The sequence below is a fragment of the Trichechus manatus genome, unplaced genomic scaffold, assembly GCF_000243295.1.
Source record: "Trichechus manatus latirostris isolate Lorelei unplaced genomic scaffold, TriManLat1.0 scaffold00221, whole genome shotgun sequence".
NCBI lineage: Eukaryota > Metazoa > Chordata > Mammalia > Sirenia > Trichechidae > Trichechus > Trichechus manatus.
Genome location: NW_004444157.1, coordinates 1,824,296 through 1,838,958, shown reverse-complemented (window position 1 = coordinate 1,838,958; position 14,663 = coordinate 1,824,296). Strand labels below are relative to the sequence as shown.

Here is a 14,663-nt window from a genome sequence, read left to right as displayed (position 1 = left end):
GTGAATTATTTTTTTGATATGTTGCTGAATTCTATTGGCTAGAATTTTGTTGAGGATTTTTGCGTCAATGTTCGTGAGTGATATTGGTCTGTAATTTTCTCTTTTTGTGGTGTCTTTACCTGGTTTTGGTATCAGGGTCATGCTGGCTTCATAGAATGAGTTTGGGAGTATTCCACCCTTTTCTATCCTCTGAAATACCTTTAGTAGTAGTGGTGTTAACCCTTCTCTGAAAGTTTGGTAGAATTCTCCATTGAAGCAAGCCGGGCCAGAGATTTTTTGTTGTTGTTGTTGGGAATTTTTTAATTACCTTTCGAGCTCTTCTTTTGTTATGGGTTTATTTAGTTTTTCTACCTCTATTTGTGTTAGTTTAGGTAGGTAGTGAGTTTCTAGAAATTTGTCCATTTCCTCTAGGTTTTCAAATTTGTTAGAGTACAGTTTTTCATAGTATTCTGTTATGATTCTTTGAATTTCAGTTGGGTCTGTTGTGATATCACCCATCTCATTTCTTATATGGGTTATCTGCTTCCTCTCCTGTTTTTTTGTTTTTGTTTTTTGTCTTTTTTGTATCTTTGGCCAATAGTTTATCAATTTTGTTGATCTTTTCAAAGAACAAGATTTTGGTCTTGTTAACTCTTCAATTGTTTTTCTATTCTCTATTTCATTTAAATCTGATGCTCTTCGATATAAAAGCTCATAATCATTTGTAATCAACTAGATGCCTAAAGTATTAGCGGGCGAATATTAGGGAAGAGTACTACAAACCATCGCACAAGCAGGAGTTACGATTTTGTATGAAACAACAACAATCTTATCTGTCACTTTTGCATGATCGTAGGGTAGCATAGGTGAATTTTACTTGACAGAACAGTTGTGTTTCCATTAAAGTCCCCAGAGATGGATAATTTGTTTTCATAAATTGATATAAAACACACAAGTGGAATTCCCCTTGTAAAGCAACTCTTTTGTATGTTATCTAGGTTGCAAGTTTGAGTTTTGTTTTATTGCATTTACTTAAATCAAGACCTGCCTGTTCTAGGTTTAACACAAAGCAATTCTAGTACAATCTAGTCTAGTACTTTGGGCTTATAATATTCCTACCAGCTGGGGGCACTGAGAATTACAGATACCATTTTTCAAACTATGCATTTTCCAGACATTTGAAAATAAATCTTAAAAAACTGTATTGAGGCATTGATGTAATTTGACTTGGAATTTTAACTACAATTTCTGTGGTCCATGTTATTCATGCATTATATAAAGAACACTGAACTTGGGGGTGGGAAGCAGAACACCCAGGTTCACATTTTGACTTTGCCATTTACTCACAACCTTTTGGGATCCTCAGTGTACTAACCTATACCAAAAACCAAATCAGACCTGTTGCCACTTTGATTCCATCTTATAGCAACCCTACAGGACAGAGTAGAACTGCCCCATAGAGTTTCCAAGGCTGTAATCTTTACAGAACGAAGCTCTGGTGGCGCAATGGTTAAGAGCTCAACTTCTAACCAAGAGGTCAGTGGATAGAACCAACTAGCCGCTCTGCGGAAGAAAAGGCCTGGCAATCTGCTCCTGTAAAGATTAACAGCCCAGAAACCCTACGGGGCAATTCTAGTCTGTCCTATAGGGTCACTATGAGTTGGAATCATCTTAATGCCACACAACAACAACAACAATCTTTACGAAAGCAGATTGCCACATCTGTCTCCAACTGAGCATCTGGTGGGTTTGAACTACTGACCTTTCGGTTAGCAGCCCAGTACTTAACCAGGGCTCCTTCCTAACCTACAAAATGGGGATAATAGCCCTTACCTTCATCATAGGGCTGTCACAAGATCAAAGAAAAAAGCAAGCTACAGGAAAGTTCTTGGTAACCATCCCTTGCTGTTCTGGATAGAAAGAGATGGTTGTGATACTTCCTGCCCAGGCTATTGCATCTGCTACAAGATGCCCTGAGTGTGATGCTGCTGATCATTTCAGAGATTTCATTAGGTTTGGAATAAACACCAAAAAGTGGGAAGTGGTAAGCTCCTAGCAATGGTACTGCAAACAATTTGCTGTAGGCTATAGATTGGGTCCTGGATTCCTATCTCTTGCGGTCACTCAGGCTCTACACTATAGTGTGCTCAATGCTGGTTTAATCATGAGCATTTCAACATTGCAGTCTGGCTCTCATGTACTCAAGGGAAATAAGCATGTTATACCACAGATTAGCTAGTGGAACTCATGCTCAACACTCTACAATGTTTTTATTTGAAAGTAATCCTCTTTTGCATTTCTTATTCAACTTAGTCTACTGGTTAACATTTACGATCCATGTAAAATGTCATTGCACACAGGCATCTTATTAAACGAATCATAAGTGCTAAAGTATTTCCATAGCAAAAAGATCTACTTTCCACAATAATATAACCTGACACAATCACAAATACCATATTATAATACCCACTGACCTACCAATTACATTGTAATGGAAGCAATCATCTGGGATACTGCCCTTCATGAATTCTCTAGACCTCTTGTTTCATTAATGAGTTTTCCTCATCTGGCAAAGACATTGCCACCCCTGCCCCCACGCCACATCCCCAATTTTATAAGTGGCCTCTCTCCAATCAATTCATCATTTAATCAACGTTAATTTTAAAGCACCATGAACTTCTCACAAAATGGGCCCAAATGCTAACAAGATTTTTGATTATCAATTTTGAAAATTACATTTCAATACCCAGTAACCACATTTTCATTTAACAGCAGTGGTGCCAATCAGATTTAAATTGTAAAAATCATCTCCTTGATCCACACACTCAAAATACATTTGGGAGGAAAATGTGAAAGAGATGGATATTTTTAAATCACCACGATCATTCCCTTTATTCGATTAATTAACTGGCTACTTTCAAACATAGGGAGACTACTCTATTGCAGAAAGGGTCATCAGTAGAGTGAACATGAGAGGCAACTGGCAAAAAGGACAGAAGTCCTGTCTCATTTCTGCTGTTAACTTTCTTTTGGACCTTGAGCAAATCATTTAACCTTCCATTTATCCACTGTTACCAAATGGCATCCATGAAGTGTCTTGGAGGAACTAGACTTCTTTATTCCTTAAGTAAAATAAAATACAATTTGGGGAAGCAAATAGTCTTAAAACCTAAACAACAACAATAACAAAAAAGAAAAGGTAAAGAAACAGAAATGGCTAAATTTTCTAACGGGTAAAGTTCTCTCAAAATACACTGCAAATACATGCTTGTGAAATATTTCAATACTTCACATCTGCATATGCTTTATTTTCAAGTGTCTCTAACCTAACAAAGGGAAATTAAATTATCTCCTGTATTGATATATTGAAGTCATTTCTAGCAATTTCAAATGACCACAATACAGTCTCCTTATTTACGCTCCTAGCCAAGACTTTAGGGCAAGGAAAGCAGAGTCTGCAGAAAAGCTTACTGGCCAAGCTGCTGTCCTTAAATTTATGAAAAACAAATTCACTAGACAACAAAGTCAAATCAATTTTTCCATCATTCTGATTCATCAGTACATAAGCCATCCAGAAATCCTGAGGTGTGATGACCAAAGGAGAAGACCCAAAAGTTCTAAACAGTATTTGTACTGATCACATAGTCTTAATATATCTCAAATCTAGTATCTCAAATTGAGGGTCTACACCTGGCTTGGTGACCAGAGGAAATTGACAGCTCTCTCTGGATATGGCTGATAAGGATTTGAAATGTGCCCCTTTTTCTCTCCCAAATTTACAAAACTGTGAAGAGTCTATGATACACATGCTCTGTGTATACTGTTTCCTCTTATCTTCCACTGAGCCTGCTCATGTTTAACTGTTTCAGAAAATTCTCAGTACTGAGATTCTTTTTGGAGCCTAGCTCTGTGCTTAGCTTAAAAAAAGAAAAAGAAAAAACAGTTTAAAAAAACCCAGCTGCCATCGAGTTGATTCTGATGTGTGTCAAAGTAAACTGTGCTCCATATGGTTTTTAATGTCTGATTGTTTTAGAAAGTAGATCGCTGGACCTTTTTCTGAGGCATCTCTGGGGAGAATCGAACCTCCAACCTTTCAGCTAGCAGCCAAGCTTGTTAACCATTTGCACCACCCAGTGACTCCATACTTAGCTGAGCTTTCTGGAAAAAAGAAAAAAAGTACATATTATGGGGCCTCCTTTTTTAGGAACTTATACTCTAAGTGGAAAAGTCTAGTGTGGTTTGAACAGAAGGGGAACTTGAAAGATAGAAGTATACAGGCGAGAAGAGCTTGGGAAATTATTCCATACATGTGAGGTACATGAGCAAAGGTATGGACGGCAGTAAGAATGGCCGTGATCCAGGTGGAAAGGCCCTACTTAAGCAAAGGATCTATGTTAGCAAAGGGAGAGACATAAAACTGAAGGGCTGGCACACTAACACCAAAAGAAAGCTCTCCTTGGGTTTCAGAGTGAAATACAGAACCATGCTCAATTGGACACTGAAAACCATTTTGATAGTAAAGCTGCAGATACAAACATGATCATGGGTCCACAGATTCCAAGAAAATGCACCCATACTTGGTTTGAGGGAGAAGATTTAATTAATTTCTGCCTATTTACTTCATAGTAAGCCTAACATAGGCCCATAACATACCTAGCAAGAACCATACAAAGCCAAATGGTAAATACTTTCTTGGATGGTAGCAATTATCATTAAACCATATGGCATGACTCAAACAGATCATTACTCTCATCGTAAGTAATTATGCACTGAGAATGTGATACATGCTAAGCATGTACTAGGGCAGTTACATTATAACTATGATTGCAAGGAAGGGGATCAGGGTCCCTGTCACAGTGAAAGAACTCTAAACCACTCCAATAAATGATAATCAAAAAAACTGTTTTAAAACATCAAGTAGAATGTCTCTCTCACACACAAACCAATATTACCACTGCCATCAAAACAACATTATTTTAAATAGTAAACACACCCAGTACTTTTCAAGTTAGATTGCATTAAAAATTAAGTTTATAACATTCCTCTGGATTGCTTTCAGCCTCTTCCCATGCAAAACCACAGCATGAATTGTCTCTATCCTACTACCATTTTCGTACAAACCCCACAAAATTCCATTCCTCTCTTTTCTTGGTCAAGTCGACATTGGTTATTGAAGGTACAAGTGTAAGATGCAATGGGCATTTGGTAAATTTCTTATGTATTACTTCCAGAATGGCAGAGGAGGAATGACTGTTTTTGTTAAATACTAACAGCAACAACAATAGCTAATATTTATTGATCTTTACTAGGTACCAAGCACTGTGCTAACTATTTCCATGGATTATCTTAGTTAATTTTCACATTTTCTAGAAAGGATAATTGAAATCCAATGAATGTGCCCCTCTTTCTCTCCTAAGTTTACAAAAATGTGAAGAGTCTATGATACACATTCTCTGTGTATACTGCTTCCTCTTATCTTCCACTGAGCCTGCTCATGTTTTCAGAAAATTAACTAGTAAATTGAGGAGCCAAGACTCGAACCCAGATGGTGTCGCTCAAGAGCCACTCTCTGAATCACTATATGAACTCCAGGCCTCAGTCCACAGCATTCACAGAATTTTAACCCTTTCCTGTCCCTCCAATGCACAACATAATGTGGTCTTTGTGAATTTTGTTTCTAATCACAGATACAGTTTTTACTGACCCATCCACTTATTCTACCCAAACCCATTTGGGACTAATTGTGAAGATTTGGAATTTGCTGCCTGGAGTTAGAGCCATGGAACAGAGCAAAAACAACTGATTCAGTACTCAAACATACAGTCTGGACTTCTTTGGTACTGGGTTCTATAATGCTTGGAAATGTATCTTCTTCAGGGAAGACTTTCATAACCCCAACCTAACCCCCATCCTCTACTAGGCCAGATTCACCCTTTTTAATTCTTCTTCCTAGCAGTTACTCTGTTGTAAGTATATAATTGCTGTTGTTAGGTGCTGTTGAGTTGGTTCCAACTCATAGCAACTCTATGTACAACAGAATGAAACACTGCCCGACCCTGCATCATCCCTACAATCATTGCTACGTTTGAGCCCATTGCTGCAGCTACCTTGTACATCTGTCTCATTGAGAGTCTTCCTCTCTTTCACTGACCCTCTACTTTACAAAGCATGATGTCCTTCTCTAGGGACTGATCCCTCCTGATAATATGTCCAAAGTACATGAGGCGAAATCTCGCCATTGTCGCTTCTAAAGAGCACTCTGGCTGCACTTCTTACAAGACAGACTTGTTCATTCTTCTGGCAGTCCATGGTATATTCAATATTCTTTGCCAACACCATCATTCAAAGGCATCAATTCTTCTTTGGTCTTCCTTATTCATTGTCCAGGTTTCACATGCATATGAGGTGAATGAAAACACCATAGCTTGGGTCAGGCGCACCTTAGTCCTCAAAGTGACATCTTTGCTTTTCAGCACTTTAAAGTGTTGACCACTTTAAAATATTTTGCAGCAGATTTGCCCAATGCAATACATCCTTTGAGTTCTTGACTGCTGCTTCCATGGACATTGATTGCAGATCCAAGTAAAATGAAATTCTTGACAACTTCAATATGTTTTCCATTTATCATGATGTTGCTTATTGGTCCGGTTGTGAGGATTTTTGTTTCCTTTATGTTGAGGTGTAATCCATACTGAAGGCTGTAGTCTTTGATCTTCATCAGTAAGTGCTTCAAGTCCTCTTCGCTTTCAGCAAGCAAGGTTGTGCCATCTGCATATCTCAGGTTGTTAATGAGTCTTTCTCCAATGTGTTGTTCTTCACATAGTCCAGCTTCACAGACTATTTGCTCAGCATATAGACTGAATAAGTATGGTGAAAGGATACTACCCTGACACACACCTTTCCTGATTTTAAACCACACAGTATCCCCTTCTTCTGTTTGAACAGTATTTAATATTTGTGGGTTCACAACTAGACCGTAAACTCCCTGAGGGCAAGGACCACACATGGTTTGTTCAATGTGTTATCTCCAGCACCTAACGCAGCGTCTGGCATATAATTTATACTTAATGAATATTTACTGAGTGAATATATCCCTGAACAGTGATAAACATGTAAATTATGCCCTGAGAACTTCGTCTTATTGTTACAATGATTATTCTGCCAGTTGTTGAGGAGTTCTTCATTTTTCCCATTTTCATCAGTGGTCAGAGATTGGTCTCTCCGGTTCATGATTTTCTTGCTTGTGCCCAAATAAATCACTGATTTTTGTACTGTGGTGGCTTCCATGTTGCTGTGATGTTGGAAGCTATGTCACCGGTATTTCAAATACTAGCAGGGTCATCCATGGTGGATAGGTTTCAGTGGAGTTGTCAGACTAAGACAGACTAGGAAGAAGGACCTAGCAGTCTACTTCTGAAAAAATTGGCCAGTGAAAATCTGAATAGCAGTGGAACATTGTCTAATACAGTGCCAGAAGATGAGCCCTTCAGGTTGGAAGGCACTCAAAATATGACTGGGGAAGAGCTGTCTCCTCAAAGTAGAGTTGATCTTAATGACATGTGTCATGGATTGAATTATGTCCTCCAAAAAATGTGTGTATCAATTTGGCTGGGCCATGATTCCCAGTATTGTGTGGTTGTCCTCCATTTTATGGTTGTAATTTTATGTTAAAGAGGATTAGGGTGGGATTGTAACACCCTTACTAAGCTCACAGCCCTGATTCAATGTAAAGGAAGTTTCCCTGGGGTGTAGCCTGCACCACCTTTTAGCTTACGAGATAAAAGGAAAGGGAAGTGAGTGTGTGTGGGGGGGAACCCCATACCATCAAGAAAGCAGTGCCAAGAGCAGAGCACATCCTTTGGACCTGGGGTCCCTGCGCAGAGAAGCTCCTAGTCTGGGGGAATATTGATAAGAAGGCCAACAGAGAGAGAAAGCCTTCCCCTAGAGCTGACGCCCTGAATTTGGACTTTTAGCCTACTTTACTGTGAAGAAATAAATTTCTCTTTGTTAAAGTCATCCACTTGTGGTATTTCTGTTACAGCAGCACTAGATGACTAAGACAACGTGGATGGAGTAAAGCTTTTGAGACCTTCATTTGCTGATGTGGCACAACTCATAATAAGAAGAAACAGCTGCAAACATCCATCAATAATCAGAAGATGGCATGCATGAAGTATGAATCTAGGAAAATTGGAAGTCATTAAAAATGAAATGGAATGTATTGATATCCTAGGCATTAGTAAGCTGAAATGCATTGGTATTGGCCATTCTGAATTAGACAATCATATGGTATACTATGCTGGGAATGACAAATTGAAGAGACATGGCGTTGCAGTCATCGTCAAAAAAAGAACCTTTCAAAGTCTATCTTGAAATACAATGCTGTCAGTGACAGGATAATATCTCTCTTAGTTATCTAGTGCTGCTATAACAGAAATAACACAAGTGGATGGCTTTAACAAAGAGAAGTTTATTCTCTCACAGTCTAGTAGGCTAGAAGTCTGAATTCAGTGTGCAGGCTCCAGGGGAAGGCTTTCTCGCTCTCTGTTGGATCTGGAGGAAGGCCCTTGTCATCAATCTTCCACTGGTTGAGGAGCTTCTCAGTGCAAGGACCCCAGGTCCAAAGGACATGCTATGCTCCTGGTGCTTGTTTCTTGGTGGTATGAGGCCCCCATGTCTCTCTGCTCCCTTCTCTCTTTTATATCTCAAAAGAGATTGGTTTAAGATGCAATCTAATCTTGTAGATTGAGTCCTGCTTCGTTAACTCAACTACCACTAATCCCATCTCATTAACATCATAGAGACAGGATTTACAATACACAAGAAAATCACATCAGATGACAAAATTGTGGACAATCACATGATACTGGGAATCATAGCATAGCCAAGTTGACAGAAATTTTTGGGTGACACAATTCAATCCATGACAATATACATATGCCTATAAGGAAGACCAGTTAATATGACTATTATTCAAATTTATGCACCAACCCCTAAGGTCAAAGATGAAGAAATTGAAGCTTATTACCAACTTCTGCAGTTGGAAATTGATCAAACATGCAGTCAAAATGCATTGATAATTATTGGTGATTGGAATGCAAAAGTTGGAAGCAAAGAAGAAGGATAGGTAGTTGGAAAATATGGCCTTGGTGATAGAAATGACACCAGAGATTACATGACAGAATTTTGCAAGACCAATGACTTCTTCACTGAAATACCTTTTTCTTCAACAAAATAAATAGTGACTATACACGTGGACCTTGCCAGATGGAATACACAGAATCAAAATGACTACATCTTTGGAAAGAGACAATGGAGAAGCTCAACATCAGGAGCCAGAACAAGGTGAGGGGCTGACTGTGGAACAGACCATCAGTTGCTCATACGAAAGCTCAAGGTGAGGCTGAAGAAAATGAAAACAAGTCCACGAGAGCCAAAGTATAACCTTTAGTATATCCCACCTGAATTTAGAGACCATCTCAAAAATAGATTTGATGCATTGAACATTAATGACCAAAGACCAGACGAGTGGTGGGATGACATCAAGGACATCATATGTAAAGAAAGCAAAAGGTCATTAAGAAGACAGGAAAGAAAGAAAAGACAAAAATGGATGTCACAAGAGTCTCTGAAATTTGCTCTTGAACATCGAGCAGCTAAAGCAAATGGAAGAAATGATCAAGTAATAGAGCTGAACAGATTTCAAAGGGTGGCTTGAGAAGACAAAGTAAAGTATTATAATGAAACATGCAAAGACCTGGACATAGAAAACCAAAAGGGAAGAACGTGTTCTGCATTTCTCAAGCTGAAAGAATTGAAGAAAAAATTCAAGCCTTGAGTTGCAATACTGATGGACTCTACAGGGAAAATCTTGAATGAGGCAGGAAGCATCAAAAGAAGATGGAAGGAATACACAAAGTCACTGTACTGAAGAGAACTGGTTGATGTTTAACCATTTCGGGAGATACCATATGATCAAGAACCGATGGTATTGAAGGAAGAAGTCCAAGCTGCACTGAAGGCACTAGTGAAAAATAAGGCTCCAGGAATTGACAGAATACCAACTGAGATGTTTCAACAAATGGATGCAGTGCTGAAGGCACTCACTGGTCTGTGCCAAGAAATTTGGAAGATAGCTACATGGCCAATCAACTGGAAGAGATCCATATTTGTGCCCATTTCAAAGAAAGGTGATCCAGCAGCATGCAAAAATTATCGAACAATATCATTAATATCACATGCAAGTAAAATTTTGCTGAAGATAATTAAAAAACAATTGCAGCAGTACATCCATAGGAAACTGCCATAAATTCAAGTTGGATTCAGAATAGGACATGGAATGATGGATATCACTGCTTATATCAGCTGGATCTTGGCTGAAAGCAGAGAATACCAGAAAGATGTTTACCTGTGTTTTACTGACTATACAAAGGCATTCAACTGTGTGGATCATAACAAATTATGGATAACATTGAGAAGAATGGGAATTCCAGAACACTTAATTGTACTCATGAGGAACCTGTACACAGACCAGAGGCAGTCATTCGAACAGAACAAGGGGATACTGCATGGTTTAAAATCAGCAAAGGTGTGTGTCAGGGTTGTATCTTTCCACCATAGTATTGAATTTGTATGCTGAACAGATAATCTTAGAAGCTGGACTACATGAAGAAGAACGTGGCACCAGGACTGAACGAAGACTAACAACCTGCGATATGCAGATGACACAACTTTGCTTGCTGAAAGTGAAGAAGACTTTGAAGCACTTACTGATGAAGATTAAAGACTACAGCCTTCAGTATGGATTATACCTCAACATAAAGAAAACAAAAATCCTCACAACTGGACCAATAAGCAACATCATGATAAAGGGAGAAAAGACTGAAGTTGTTAAGGATTTCATTTTACTTGGATCCACAATCAATGCCCATGGAAGCAGCAGTCAAGAAATCAAAGGACGTACTGCAGTGGGCAAACCTGCTGCAAAAGACCTCATTAAAGTGCTAAAAAGCAAAGATATCACCTTGAGGAGTAAGGTGCACCTGACCCAAGCCATGGTATCTTCATTCACCTCATATGCATATGAAAGCTGGGCAATGAATAAGTAAGACAGAAGAAGAATCAATGCCTTTGAAGGACAGTGTTGCCAAAGAATACTGAATATACCATGGACTGCCAGAAGAATGAACAAGTCTGTCTTGGTAGAAGTACAGCCAAAATGCTCCTTAGAAGTGAGGATAGTGAGACTTTGTCTCACCTACTCCGGACATGTTAGCTGGAGGGACCAGTCCCTGGAGAAGGGCATCATGTTTGGTAAAGCAGAGGGTCAGCGAAAAAGAGGAAGACCCTCAATGAGATGGATTGACACAGTGGCTACAATAATAGGCTCAAACATAGCAATGATTGTGAGGATGGTGCAGGAATGGGCAGTGTTTCATTCTGTTGTACATAGGGTCACTATGAGTCGAATTGGCTTGATGGCACCTAACAACAACAAGAGCTGGAATAGACCTAAAGTGACATCTAGGTTACCTTCTTTCTCTTCTTACATATGAGGAAAGTGAGGCCTAGAGAGATGCAGAATTTATCAAAAGTCATATAACTATTTGGTGCTGAAAGCAGCTATGCATTTCTAAGTATTCAAGTTTTCAAAAAATGTGATAAGCACAGAGAGGAATATGTTTATTAAAAAAGAAGAAGAAAAACAAACCAAACCATTACCACAGCTAACAGCATGTTGTCACAAGACTAGTTACAGTGCCAGAGTTTTCATGCAAAGTTCAAGAGATTAATTAGTGACTATGTCTGTCTAAAGTTACTTTAATTGCTTGGAACTCTAAACTGTGGAAGCCTACTTTTAGGCAGGTGCATGCCCAAGTCAGGCTCTCCCTTCCTTTTTCTGAAGTGGCCTCCTTCTCAGTCTCTCTCATTGAATGCCCAGGAATAGTTTCCCAGAATGAGCTCCACTCTGCTAAAACATCTGCTTGTTGTTCCCACTCCTGCCAGGAACACTGCACAGTCTTTGGCAATCCCCTGAAAACTCCTCTGAATCTGACTTGTGGGAGTTTTCTGGAGCTCCTCAAATGGAAACTCATCCAAACTGTGGTGGTGTTCAAATTGGCTTCTGTTTCTTCACAGGATCCCAAAATGGGAACACACAGATGACTTCAAGGAGTCAGTGAGTCAAGCTGACCTCGGCCCCCTCCAATTGCCCTTTGGCTTCTTTGCAAATAAAAAGCTGAATAGTGACCATTAATAACATCTATCCCAGTAAGTATCATCTCCATGACATCATGGCTATTAAAAGAACTGGAGTCACAAATAGTACAAAGGCTGGATTATCAATAAGTCATTCATCATCTGGATAAAATGAATGTGGCATATGTCTGGAATCTGTAATGCACTCTATTTAGAATAGCACCCACACTGGTGAGCATGCCTCAGAAAAGAATAAATATCATCCACTTCTCAGGAGCATCAAATATTCCAAAATACTCTCAAAAATTGTATCTCCCATTGCCTTTTCCTAGCCAGGCAGCCATTTTGCCCATCAGACTAACTTTAAGTTGTTCTAAATGAATGACAGATGAAGAGATTGTATTCCCTAAGGCTCAATTTAATCAAACAAGAAACCTTGACAATCAAACCTGAAACCATTTGGATCATAGTTATCCATTTATACACCGTCCATTTCTCAATTGTCTTAATGTATTTTATATATCCACTTGTTAAAATGAATAAGCTCATCAAAGGCAGGAACTACCTCGTATAGTACATGGTATAATTTATTATAATTCATACTTTCAGCCGTATGAATTTGATCCAAAAGCTCTTAAAAAGGACACATATTCCCACCCTTTTCCAAGATAAGAGTGACTTCTCTAGACCTGTTTTGCCCTTCACTCTGACTCTAAATTATATCAACTCATCCTCACCTCACAAACATTTCATGGCAAAACTGACATTGAATGTACATGAAGGAGAATTATATATGTTGAAGTAAATACAACTTTCAAACTCTAGTCCCATATTTGACATGTAATTTTAAAATATATTGACTCCACTCTCTATCTCTTGTTAATTTTAAAGCTCAGATACGTGGACTGAAAGGGATCTCAACTAGTTTGTGCAAATTGAAACCCTCTGTGCCCTCAAGATGGTTGGAAGAGTATGTGTCAAGACCCTGTAGGGAAGCAGATGGGCTGGGCATGCAGGGCTAAACTGTGAGCCAGAGTCAGACTGAGGAAGAGACACCATCAGGTGCAACCAGATATTCAAGGACCTCAGACACTTACATCTCTGCTGGTGACCTGATCTTTGGCCCTATCCTATTTTACCTTATGTTCTTGAATAAATTATACCTTTTCACACATGACTGACTTTACTGTCCTGGAATCCTAACACTGCTTCTTAGTTTTTCTGTATCTTCACCCCATTCGCCTCAAATCACAGATTCTTCCTGCTACACTCCCCTGGGACCTCATAATTGCTCCCTCTGGTTTATGGATTTGTTTTGGTGTTCTTTCAATTTACCAGGCTGTTTTTGGCTTCTTCAGTTTGCCTTCCACTTCTAAAACTGTAGAGCCCTTTATGAGAACTGAGATCTTCCTATCTTGTCCACCACTCAGCAGATCTGAAAGATTTCTACAAATGTATCAACTATGTATCACTTCCTATCAAACCACCCTGCAACCTAGTGGCTTCAAACAACAACTATTTCACTTTGTTCATAAATCTGCAATTTTGGCAGGTGTAGGAACATCTTGTCTCTGATGTATGAACTGTCATTTAGGGTAGCTCAACTGGGGATTGAAAGATCTACTTTAAAGATGGTTCATTCATAGGACTGGCAAGTATGTGCTGGAAGTTCACTCAGAGCTGTGGGCCAGAGGCCTTGGTTCTTCTTCATGCGGGCCTCTACACGGGCTGCATGGTTTCCTCACAGCATGATGGCTAGGTGATAACAGTGAGCTTCCAAAGAGAGAGGGAGTAGATGTTGCCTATTTCTTAAGGCCTGGGCCCAGAAATTGACGAAATGCCACTTTCACTGTATTCTACTGGTGAAGCAGTTAGAAAACCCAGATTCAAGGGGAAGGGACATAAACTTCCATCTCTCAATGATTGTAATGTCAAAGAATTTTAGGACCATGTTTCAAAACCCCTACACCAATGAAGCCACAACCAAGTTATTATTTATCTTTCAGTCTCAAGATATTCATTTGGAACAGGATTAAATCCAAGACTCTCTGAATTCTCTTTATAACGTCCTTCATCTCTTATTTCACACAGATTTTCTTCTAAGATTGAGTTCTTACCCTATGCGTGCCAAAGCTCAGTTAGCATGATCTTTTACAAATGTATACCATTTCCTCCCTAACATGTATTTCTTTGCCCTGAGCATGGGTTACACCTTGATCCTATAAAATCCTTCCATGTAATGAAACACCTTTTGATTCTACACCTTCCTGCCCTTCTCTATTCTACAGATGATCACACAGTCAACAACTGTAAATGAAAGCATTTCTCAACCATTTACCACATGCAGGCTTATTTTAGAGATACACTATTTACAAAATTATATAGAATCATTTCAATGAAAGAGCACTGGATGTGGGGTTGGAGTGTACAGCAGACTCTATATGATTGACCTTCAGCAAACCACTGAACATCCCAGGGCCTACTGA

The 14,663-nt window shown here is 39.1% G+C and overlaps 1 protein-coding gene across 1 annotated transcript in view; it reads right to left on the bottom strand.

Moving 5' to 3' along the window:
- IL1RAPL2 (interleukin 1 receptor accessory protein like 2) overlaps window positions 1-14,663 on the bottom strand; it is a 1,202,505-nt gene that overhangs the window by 1,087,502 nt on the left and 100,340 nt on the right. The window lies entirely within an intron of this gene.